This window comes from Triplophysa rosa, linkage group LG4 (assembly GCF_024868665.1).
Source record: "Triplophysa rosa linkage group LG4, Trosa_1v2, whole genome shotgun sequence".
Lineage (NCBI taxonomy): Eukaryota > Metazoa > Chordata > Actinopteri > Cypriniformes > Nemacheilidae > Triplophysa > Triplophysa rosa.
In genome coordinates this window covers 4621739-4634073 of record NC_079893.1, presented here as the reverse complement: position 1 = coordinate 4634073, position 12335 = coordinate 4621739, and positions in this window count along the sequence as shown.

The window sequence follows — 12335 nt, the reverse complement described above, 5'->3', positions numbered from 1 at the left end:
TCATACCCACAAGGCATTGGGGGCATAGGTCGATTGCTGGCAGGGCGTGTCCACACAACAGTGGACTTGCACTGGCACATATTTAGGTCCCCCGTTAGGTTTGCCCAAGGCTGAGAGCGCTTCATGTGCCGCCATCAGGAGACCCAGCAGTAGACTTGGTCCTGGGGGGGCTTTTTACCAACAGAGCTGCTCCGAAATGCAACACAAGAGCTTTTTAGCAACAGAAAGCTAAAAGACACATACGTCTCCAAACACACTGTGACAGCTTTGGGAAACAAAAGTCAAGACATTTGCGAGATACCGAAAGAAAATGCGAATAAAGTGCAATGACGAGAAAGAGCCAGTGAGTGTGTGTGTGTGCCAGAGAGAGAGAGAGAGAGAGACTGGGAAAAAAATATAAAACATAATTTCATGTGACTGGTGGGGGAAGGGACAAAGTAAATGCACCAATGCTGAAATGACATCATGCCACAACACTGGTACTCTGTATAACATTCTCTAATGTGTACGTGTACGTGTGCGTGTATATTGCTTATTATTGCTATAAATGCTTTTACAAATATGATGTTGTTAGGAATACAGAAACTACATTAGCATATAATGGTTTGTCATTCAAGTGACAGTTCTTCCGAAAATGAAAATTCTGCCATCATTTATTCACCGTCAGGCGTTCAAAACCTGTATATGAAAAAAGACAATTTGAGAAATGTCTCAATAGTTTTGTGTTCATACAATGGAAGTTAATGGGGCCAATATTGTTTTGTTACCAACATTCTTCTAAATATCTTCTTTTGTGTTCTGCAGAAAAAATATAATCATACAGGTTTGGAATGACAAGAGGGTGAGTAAATGATAAACATTCCGAGTGAACTGTCCCTTTGCAAACCTCCTTCACAAAAATTAACCATGGTTATTATTTATATATGTAGTTGAAACAAAGTAACCAAAAATCTAGTATCACCACAATACCCATTTTGACCGTGGTATTTGTACTGAAACTGTGGTGATACAAATGGTAATCTGCCAAAAATTTTTGAACATGTTTTATACTTGCTTAATAACTTAATTTTGTTTATTTTTAAACAAATGTTTGCATAATTACATTAACTTCTAAATTGAGTAGATATTTTTATTTATTTATTTTAAAGCATAAGTGATGATCGCAAATAATAAATAAACTATCCATCAACACTTGAAACGGGTTCAATGTTTTTAGTTATCAATAAACTTAGGTCAGCAATAATTTTAATTGTTGAATAAAACCATTATGATGGCCAGGCTAGGTTTTCAGACTTGGATAATTTTAGAAAATACGGACACCAAACTGTATTTGTGCTACTGCGTCCCATTTACTTTTTATTTCCAATGAGACAAATGACCTGGAAGAACATCACCTGTAATATCATACATTTGTATATTTTATGATTATTTAATCACACTCGCAACGTTTGACATAGAATTAGATTAAATTGCATAACAGCTGATTTATTTCCGAAATCTAAAACATGCAATTCATGACCTGCTATGGCTTGAAACTATTTTTTGTAGTTTATACTGTTTCACATACTAAGTAGGCAGTAGGCCTATGGCACTTTCCTTATTGTCTCTCTCTCTCTCTCTCTCTCATGCACTTGCATTCACATTCACATACCTTTTCCACTTGTGTGGCAATAGTACATGTTGAGCCATATACGTAAATGAATTTCCAGGCCTGCCGTGAGGGGACCGTTTCATTGCCCAGAAGGTTCCAATTTAATCATGCCGAATGTATATTTTGTATGGGGGGACATTCTCAACATGTCAGAGAAAAATGGCTGGTGTATATCTGCAAAAATATATAATTATAAGTCACAAAAATCGTTTCAGACTGTTCCGTTTGCTAAAAAGGGTTAACAAAACATTTCACTGTCACGGGCGCAGTCTCCAAACAGCCGGGGAGTGAAAGTTATTAAACGCTTTTCGCAGCTTGTGTTTTCCCTGCCCGCTACACTTTGACTAGCCAGTCAGCTTTCACCGTTGCGGCCATAAATTACAGTGCGCTGTGTTTGTCTCAGTTCCTGATGGTTTATTTCAACCCTGTTTCAACCCATGACAGGCCTGACAATGTGCCTGTGAGTTCCCATCCGTTACGGCTTTTTAGTCTTTTCAGAGTGCGTGCGCGCGATCGCGTGTCAGAACATCACAGGAGACACGGATGAGATAATGTGCGTTGTCAGGTGGCCGCTTTTGGGCCCGACTGTGTCAAATGTGTGGCGCGGTGGCATTCTCGATTGTTTTTATTTGCCCCCGGAAAATCAGAGAAGTCTGTGCGACGTTTGTCATATTGTGAGGTGTGCATAGAGGGAACGGGGAAAAAATGGGATTACCCCCAGAGGAGTAACTGGCTGTATTATTTCAAGACTGCATTAGCCGGATTCTGCTAATGGACCGGCGCTATAACTCAGCGGTTTGAAAGAGATGTTGCCCCAAAGCACAACTGCCCCTTTGACCTCACATTTGAATACAGATTACAGTGGTGATGTGCTGCGACAGAACATAAACAGTGTTCACATGCAAACAAATAGCACACGCACACTCTCTCACAACCCTTAGGAAAGTTAACTGTGGTTCTATTATAGTAAAATAGTAGTTTATTTTAGTGTAACCATGTTTTTTGTCAGATTGATCACCGTTTGTATGACCAAAGTTTTACTACGAATACCATGGTTAGACTATGGTTATTGTGGTGGGACCTTACTAAATTAGTGGTTACTATGATTTTACTACAAATAAAACCCCAAAACTTGGTTACTTTAAAAAGAGTAAGGGATATTGTAAATAAAGTGTTATTGCACAATAAAACCCAACAAGGTGATCTCATTTGTAACAAATTTAAACTGAGTGATGCATTAAATAGTACCGGTCAAGATGACCCGCTGTACCCAGACGAGCGGTGCGTTTTCATAGAATAAAGACTTCACATGCTATCAGAAAATTTGATAATTCCCACACATGAAGTCAAAATTACGAGCTGGTTGTGTTCAGGTACTTAGTTGTTGGAAAGAATGGCAGACACCAGGTTGATTGCATGTGTCTTGGGAAAATGTTATTGACGGTTTCAGCGCCAACAACATAAACAAACATTATGTGGCCCAAACTTAACTTCCGGTAGACCTCTGCAAAAAATAAATAACTGTCGAGTAGTTTTAATTTAATTTAAAACACTTAATAGAATAGTCATATCAATTCATATGAATTAAATATGAATTAAATATAAAAGAAATGATTATGTTCTAACCAAATACAGACCAAAAGTGAACTTCGGGCCAGTCCGATGAACCCGCCTATGGTAATAGTTTTCAACTATGCATCCTAATCCAATTGTATAGTTTTACCGCATCCAGATAGTCAGCTTGATGACCATTCTGGAATATTGGTGATGAAATACATGATATTTTGACTGTTATGATTATTTATATGAAAATAATATGTTGCAGAAAAAACGAATAAAGCAGAAAATCCTTCTCCCATCCACCATGTTTAAAGTTTAAGGCTCGCCCATCTCAGAAATATGGGTATCAAAATTATTTCCCAACGTCCCAGTAAACACGACATCAAAGGGCATTCATGTGCAATTTTACTAATGTAGGAAACTCTTATTTCCCATAATTCCGGGAGCATGTGAAGACAAGAACCTCAGAAGGTTGTAACTGTACAATCAAAATCAAGTAATCCAAAAAATATGTTTACAATTACCATAGTTATTTTCAGAATTAATACAAACTAAAAAAACACAGCAGTGTGTGACATTACATGCTGGGGAAGTAAACAAGGAACCTTGTAAATGATTCACACCTTGTAAATGAAAGAAACCGACCTTTCTACATTTGTGAGTGATTGATTCACCAATTAACAAGCTATTAAATAATTAGGAAAAACTATGTCATTATTTCCTTACCTTGATGTCCATCCAAACCCATATGCTATGGTTTTACATGGGGATTTCTTACGAGATGTAAAATGTCTTTTTAAAGTATGCAGCTCTTTTCCATACAACAACAATTCATGATGACCACAGCTAAATATACCCAAAAGGGACAGAAACTTTTCCTTCGTCCTGTTCTGTTCCTAACTTAAGTTATTATTCAATAAAAACATTTCCATCGCTGTAGCTCTCAAGTCTCATTCTCAATTACACATATTTGAAATAGCACGTTGTGTGTTTTTTCTATACGGTTGATGGCCTATAAAAACTTAAACATTTGGCATGTAGAGCACAAGTCATATGGGCTATATACATATGGAGTCATGAACTTTCATTGTAAGCTATCAAAAATATTTGCAGTAAAATTCTCATCTTTCCCAGCTTGTGTTACAGAGACATTTTTTATATTGGCTGAGCATCTGACCAACTTCGGCTTGCTCTATTTCTAATGAGATTCTATTTCAAAATGTAAATCAATGCGATGACTTTTCTCTATTTGTATGAGGCCTGGAGGTGTGGGTGGATCTTGAAATAAGTAAATCTCTAAACTTGATAGTCACCGGCTCAGATATGAATCAGTGCTTTCTCTCCACAGCAGCTTATCAATTTGTGTTACTTAATTCACTTTAAAAACAAAAACATTGTCCATAAATAAGTGTGTCGGGGGGAGGACCAGAACTCTTATTCTGGTGCAGTCCCTTCTGTTCCTTAAGTCAGAGTGGGACGAGAGGAAAAGAGGCACAATGTGGCGACGGAGAGCTTTGGTCCACACCCAGGCTCAGACAATAGAGGAAGTCCTGCCCCATTCTGCATTGTGTTTAATACAGAGCCAGGACGGGCAGAGGGAATTTGTCAATCTCGCTGTGGACTATTACACGGTACACAAATCAAACCGCCGGCAAGCGGCCAAACCTTTGGAGGGTTCTCATGTGAGAGAAAATATTTTTTCTTCGGTGTGTCGTACAAAGGTCTCACAAACACAAACACTGGTTAAATGGGTTTGAGCGGTACTCGGTAAACAGGTGATTGCCACATGCGCCAAATAGCCTTGACGTGGCAGACGTTTGTGATTTAGTACCATTTACAAACTTTGTTGGGAAAAACAAATGCGGTGTAAACATGCAGGCCATTGTGCTTATTAAACACGGAAAAGCCTTGTCTTCATTATTCACGCTAATGGGTTTGCATGCAATGAGCGGGTTGTTTAAATTGATAACTGTTTGATGTCAAATCACCTTACTGACAGACATGTCAAATAATATTTAAATACCTTTTTAGAAGAGTTAAATAAATCAAATATGTTAAATCACTTCACTGAGAGATGGGTAGAATAAATGCTTTTTGTTTGATCTTTTCCATTGTATTGGTCACTCATATATGAAAAAACTATATACATAAAGAAAATTGCTCTAAAACGTTCTTGATAGGTTCTTTCTTAGAACCTTCAACATCGTTTTTGTCAAAAAAAGGTCATTTGTACTGAAGGAATAGGAAGGACTATGCCCTACGGTGCCATAGAAGAACCTTTTTTTGTTCCTGAAAGAACAATTAAAGGGATAGTTCACCCAAAAATGAAAATTCTGTCATCCTTTACTCACCCTCATGTTATTTCATACCTGTATAAATGACTTTGTTCTGATGAACACAGAGAAAGATATTTGGAAGAATGTTAGCAATTTTCAGTTCTGGAACATCATTGACAACCATAGTAGGAAAAATGAAATGGTAAATCATAGGTGCCCCAAAACGGTTTGTTTTCCTAAATTCTTCAAAATATCTAATTTTGTGTTTAACAGAATAAAAAATATACATTTTTTTTTTCTACTATGGTAGTCGATGATGTCACAGAACTGAAAATTGCTCAAATTCTTCCAAATATCTTTTTTTTGTTCAACAGAACAAAGACATTTACACAGATTTGTAACAACCTGAGGGTGAGTAAATGAGGATAGAATTTTAATTTTGGGGTGAACTGTCCCTTTAACATCCGAAGCCCTTTTACTGTTTAAAAAAGGTTATTTGTTGTAGATAAAGGTTCTTTATTTTACGAAGAGGTAACAAAATAATAGATCATTCAAGAAATGTGAATTTAAAGGGATAGTCACCCAAAAATAAAAATGCTGTCATCATTTACTCACCCTCTTGTCATTTCAAACCCGTATGACTTTCTTTCTTCTGCAGAACACAAAAGAAGATATTTTGAAGTATGTTGTTAACTGGCCCCCATTCACTTGCATTGGTTTTGTGCCCATACAATAAAAGTGAATGTGTGCCAGTGCTGTTCGCTTACCCACTTTCTTCAAAATATCTTCTTTTGTGTTCTGTGGAAGAAAGAAAGTCATAAAGGTTTGAAATGACAAGAGGGTGAGTAAATGATGACCGAATTTTCATTTTTGGGTAAACTATAACATAAGGTTTTAAAACTATTAGCAGTCTAAAGTTTTATTTTAATTCAATTTTCATTGCATGTTTCAAAAGTTTCTTTAAAAAAATGGCTGATGTCAGAGTGCCTTTCTCAAGTTTCCTGAGGAACAGAACATATTCATTACGGAAAATACAAAAAAGGACCAATTTTCGGTACTTTAAACCCAAACTGTTTTATATGGAATAAAAACTCCTTCAGACGCTGTAGGGTAACAGTTTTAGCAAAGCAGAACACATCTGTTCTTCGCCATGCAATATGAGACCGTCCAATGGTACAGCACAGACAGCAACATAAGCAAACTGGCAGTTGTTATAGCAAATGACTTATGACAGTATAACAGTGATTAATCTGCAGAGAATTCTTTTAATGTACGACTTTACATATTCATGGCATAAATCACATGACAGAACGGTATTGCAAATATAACGCAGCCAAAAACAATTCGTTTTTCTACATTCCTCAAAAAAAGTGTGGTTAATACAATTTTAAAAAGGTAAAAATGGTCCAGACATCATCATGCCAAAAGTGGTGATCTCGCTAAAGAGGATTTTGACAAAGTTACCTAACAAATGCATAAATTGGGGAAGATGTTTTAGCTTAAAGGTATACAAGTCTGAACATGAAGGACAATATGGAGAGCCGGTCTCTGTGGGCAACATCAAGCAGGAGCGCGTGGGCGAGACTGTTTCATGCTTCCTGGGCTATGTCATGTCGCCCATTTTCAGCTTGCCAGCATCTATGAGACCTGGCAACCGAGGGACCTTCACTCAAATGCAGTCAGCGACTGCGCTGAAAATAAGTACGTGGGATGGGACATGCTACAGTAAACTGTCTCAGTGTTTGCTCTTTTAATGGATTGTGGGAACTGCAACAGATGTATTATTGCCAACATTACTTTAAAGATTATACGTATATTCATGTAAAAATAACAACTACAAAAAGGGAATAGAAAAACATGCACATGCACTACTTGGCAAGTAAGTCGACCCTGCACACGAAAACATAAAAAATGGATGTATTTTCTCGAATATTTTCCAGTCAGTGACAAAGGTTATAAAAAGTTTCATTCATTATATTTTGCTTTGAGAACGAAAGAAAAACAAAGGAAAAACAACACTGCTGGTGTTCATCAAACTCGGCCCTGATTGGGCTGACATAATTGATGATAAAAATGTCCCTTGAGGAGGGCCAGATGCTCGGACCAGCGTTCATTCTATTGTCAAAGTTGATTTCACCTTTTTTTATATTAACTTTGAACTAGACATTGGGAATCTCTTTGTTAGGCTTTTTAATTAGCGATTTTTTTCCCGCAGCACAGATTGTCAAATATCTACAGCACGCGACATGTGATCCAGTGCAGCCTCGGCTCTGTCCCGGCCTCTATAAACAAGTGCCTAATGCATTTTTTTAAAGTGGGTGGCTCTTCGTGGTGGAGCATTTGGGAGAGGAAGGAAGTTTGTCTCAATGAGGGGAAGATGTGTATGTGTGTGGGGGATCATCTGCATGGGAAAAGATACAAGTAATAACAGTCATCACATGCTACTCAGCGTGCTTAAGCACATTTTGAGTTATGATATATCCTGTTTAAACGTGTTATTGTTCTGAACTCAACCTGACTGAGGCATCACAACCACTTGTTTGCTGTATTTTCGTCACAAAATATTAAATAAGGCAATTTTTTTGACACAATATGTTTAATGGGTTTTGCTTGTCATTAACTACTTATCTTTGATGTGTAAGTATATAATTTATTTGGAAGCACCGGGAATTCTGCATTTACATTTACATTTACATGAATCTCCATCTTTTAATTTGCCATTTTTATCTTAATGATACAATGAACACTCAGTTAACGTTGAAGGCTATTACAACCATTTGGTAGAGGCTCACGGTAAAAACAAAAGGAAAAAATCTGCACTTTTTATACTATTACAAAACATCAGCAGCCTTTTTCTTCGTTTCAAATATTGTCGTAATTGTATTTGTGTGTTACAGCGTTAAAACTATTAAACTTTTAATGCATCATCATCCTTTATGCCCTGTGTTTATAAATGCATTCGATATACAGTGCATCACATTTAGAATATGTCCTTTTTGGCCCTTCAGTCAGAAAGGACACAGTCTGACCCTGAAAAGTGCTCTTTTTTTTCTCCATCACTTTAAAAGTTCTGATGGGAGTATGAAATGACTGAATAAGCGACAGAATACAAGTGGTTGTACTATGATGTTTGAAAACCGTCAGTGTCTAATACTTTAAGTGTAATGCTTTTGATATTTAGCCTGTGTTAAAATCGAAGAAACTAATTGAACCTTTAAATCTGTATAATGTAGTTTTGATACACAACAGATAGTTTACTTTAAAATTTCATCCTGTCAAATTTAACTTGACAATACTGCAATATTTTCTATTGGGTATTTTGTGCCATAGATAGAGTTAGGAATTATAACAACAACAATGGAAATGTTAGTCAATATTAACCTAGAAAAAGATCAAAACAGAATACAGTATAATGGTTTTATTCACTTACAGAATACCGAAGGATATTGTACTAAAATGAATATAGATGTACTTTAAATATATTGTTGATCATCATCAAACATGAGAAAAATGAAAATGCAATATCTCAAAACATGTTTAAACATTCCAACCCTTTTTAGAAACTCAACATAAGAGACTTCTCAAAAGAGGTATAGTTTTCATCCCATCTGCCTGACTTTTAGTATGCATACAGGCATGAAGTCTGGGTAAGCTGTGAGAATGACATCATCCACATAGTGCTTCTCAACACCTCAGATGTAATGGGAAAGAATACACATTTTTAACATTTGATTATTTATAATAACATTTATTGAATCCGAGTAGCCCAGTCCTTAGAATAAGTAAACTGTGAATGGCCCATTAAAAACTACAATAACTTTACAGCCAATGTAGTGCTTGCATTAAATAAATTACACAAATTAAATTTATGTTTTTTGTTGTAAGTTTTGGCAAGATGTTTTTAATATGCAGTGTTACAATAAAGGTAAATAAGTCATTTGTAAGATGAAAGTAAATACATTTGGTTTTGTGGGTACGGTACATTAATTCACATTAAACAATTTAACTTAACATTAACATTGACAGGTTTTTACATTTTACTTCCAGGAATAAGAAAATAAGCTTATTTTGAATCTATTATAAACCTTTTTTCTGTCTTTTGTAACTAAGTAATCAAAAATAATACAGAATTTCAGACTTTGTCAGCGTTCTTCTGTTCATCCAACAAACTGTTGGATAAACATCCCCCTCTACTGGATATTTTTGCTAGTGAAGCAATCTTTTAATGCACTGTATCAATCCAATTTACAAAATCTTCTGATAAATGTAAAAAAGTAAGATAAGTCAATTCATTAATTTGTGTAAACAGAACATTCTATGTTGCTATCAAAGATTGTTGATCAAAACTGTAACACAAGAAGTAGGCCTATCCATCTGGACCATTGAAACGATTGTTGCAATTGTTAAAAATACATTAATTAATGTCATTATGTATTAAAATTGAACAAAAAAGGTTTGTAGATAAATACTTTCGGCAGCCTAAACGCATAACAGATATAAGCAAATAAATCTATATGACCTTTTCTACCATTGAGTACCACATGGGTAACAAGTGGTGTTTTGGAGAGTCCTAGTGGTCATTTTGGGAAATGTGCCATGACAGGAAATAGCTCACAGGAAGCTCATGTTTGTGATATTATCCTAAGATTGCAAAAAATAACCTTGTGGCTTAAGACCTGGGTCATTCTGAGACATTTCTATTATTTTTAATAAACAAAAATATGTTTTGAGTTTGTTTATAGTGTAAACTTGACAGTTGAGTTTAAACACCTAAAAATTTAAACAAATCATGGTCGAGGACACAGTAACCTACGTCTATTACAAACACCCAAGTCTCATTTAAGCTCAAGTGCTCATAAGTAAACCAAACTCCTTCAAAAAGGTCTCTTCACTATAACAGATAAATAAAATAATGTTAAGTAAAATTAAAAGGTCAAAGCCTTTTTGCACTGGACATGCTGGTTTTGGCCTAATCGCCAGCTGCAGTCATGTCCTCATTTCACATATAAACAGCCAGCGATTGACAACTACCTGATAACGTATTCGTATTCACATAAAGAAGCCATGTTGACAAGTTTTAGTAATTTAGGACAAAATCCACAAGATAAAGTACCTCCAATGCCTTTCTGTAGCAAAAATAAACTCCTGCAAAAAAAGAGGTGTCATGCAAAATGTAATGTGTAATTCTACATAATACAAATGTAGTGGAGTAAAGAGTACATATACTTGTTCAAAAATGTAGTCAAGTAGAGAGTCAAAGTTGCTAATATCTTTAATACTCAGTACAACTACAAAGTAGCCAAAAAGATACTTAAGTACTGTAACTAAGTACATTGAAAAATTAGGTAATGTTAGATTAAAAAAGATCAGTAGCCTAACTAAAGTTTGCATCCTAATATATCTTTGCAAGAACCGCGTAATTTAGTTTACGTCTATTCTACAGCGAACTTGGATCTAATTTTGTTGCAAGAAACGAGTTCCCTAATGTCTGACGAGACACAGACAGATGCGTTAACTGAAGGGCAACTCGTGCAGTCTTGCGTCTCAAATACGTTACTTAACCAAATAAAAAATGAAATGAGAAAATATAAGGCTATTGTTAGACCAAATGGGCCTCTGCTATTTTAATAACACCTGGGTTATCCGGTGCTGTAAACTAGTACGTACATTAAAAGCTGTGTTAAATGTGAAGGTATTTTTGATGCAAAACTACTGAGCACCTGTGAGTGTGGAATTTGTATTTGTAGAGTAAAACAAAACTTTTACTCACCGGCACCCTGGTCTGTCACTTTCCTAGAAAGTAAAGCAGAAGAGTAAATATAATAAAAATAAATATTTTAAATTGATAGTGTAATTTAATAGAAGACGATTGAATTTAGCTAACTTAACGGGGCAGGTAACTTAGGCTACCGTTACATAACATTACCTCTTTCGTGAAAAAATACTTAAACTAAACAAGTATATTGTATTACGATTGGTGATGTCGGAGAAAAAGAAAGAATAACGCAAGGAGCATACCTTCTTTGGCGCCAGCACTGATGATGCTCGCTCGCTCGCTGACTTTTCCCCCAACGTCATAGGGCGCCATCTGCTGGCCGCCAAAACGAGCTCGTTTGGCTGCAGATGCACAAATCGCTTTTGCACCATATATCACACAGATATGTGGTGCAAAATGAGAGTGTGTGCGAACTTGTGTCACAGACTCGCAGAAGCAGATTCAAGCAGTTGTAGTTATGTTCTTGTGTTTGTGCTAGAACAATGTGCAAGAATAAAACCTTTAATTTGTGAGAAAATATTTGACAAGCATTCAACTCTCATTGCACGAATTCACATACTGTTTGCGGATGTGCAAAACTCGTCTGTGAACGCACGTCTTTTGGTGCAGGTGTGTGAATTTGTTTTGCACCATATTTACTAAAGCATTTGTAGCAAAAAATGTGAGTGCACGAGTATCTCAGTTTGTGATTTGTAGAATTGGATTTGTGCACTTGCACTGAAGGATTCAAGAAGGTGTAACTGTTATATTGTGTTTGCGGGAGAGAAAAAAATCTATAAGTTTGCAACTTCAAATGTAGGCTACTGATACACATGTGTGGCATACCTCTACAACTACAAATTCCACACCCACAGGTGCTCACTCAGTAGTTTTGCACTATAAAATACCTTCATAGTTAAAGTAGTCTACCCGGTCTCCCACACATCATATTACACCACACCCAAATAAAGACCTTTCATAGGCTACTTTATCCGCTCAGTGCAGTCGTGCATAATGGAAGAAACGAAACTTTGTCGTTCCAGGAAATACTTGCCAACGCACGGGTGGATACATCATCCCTCCACGAGGCTGA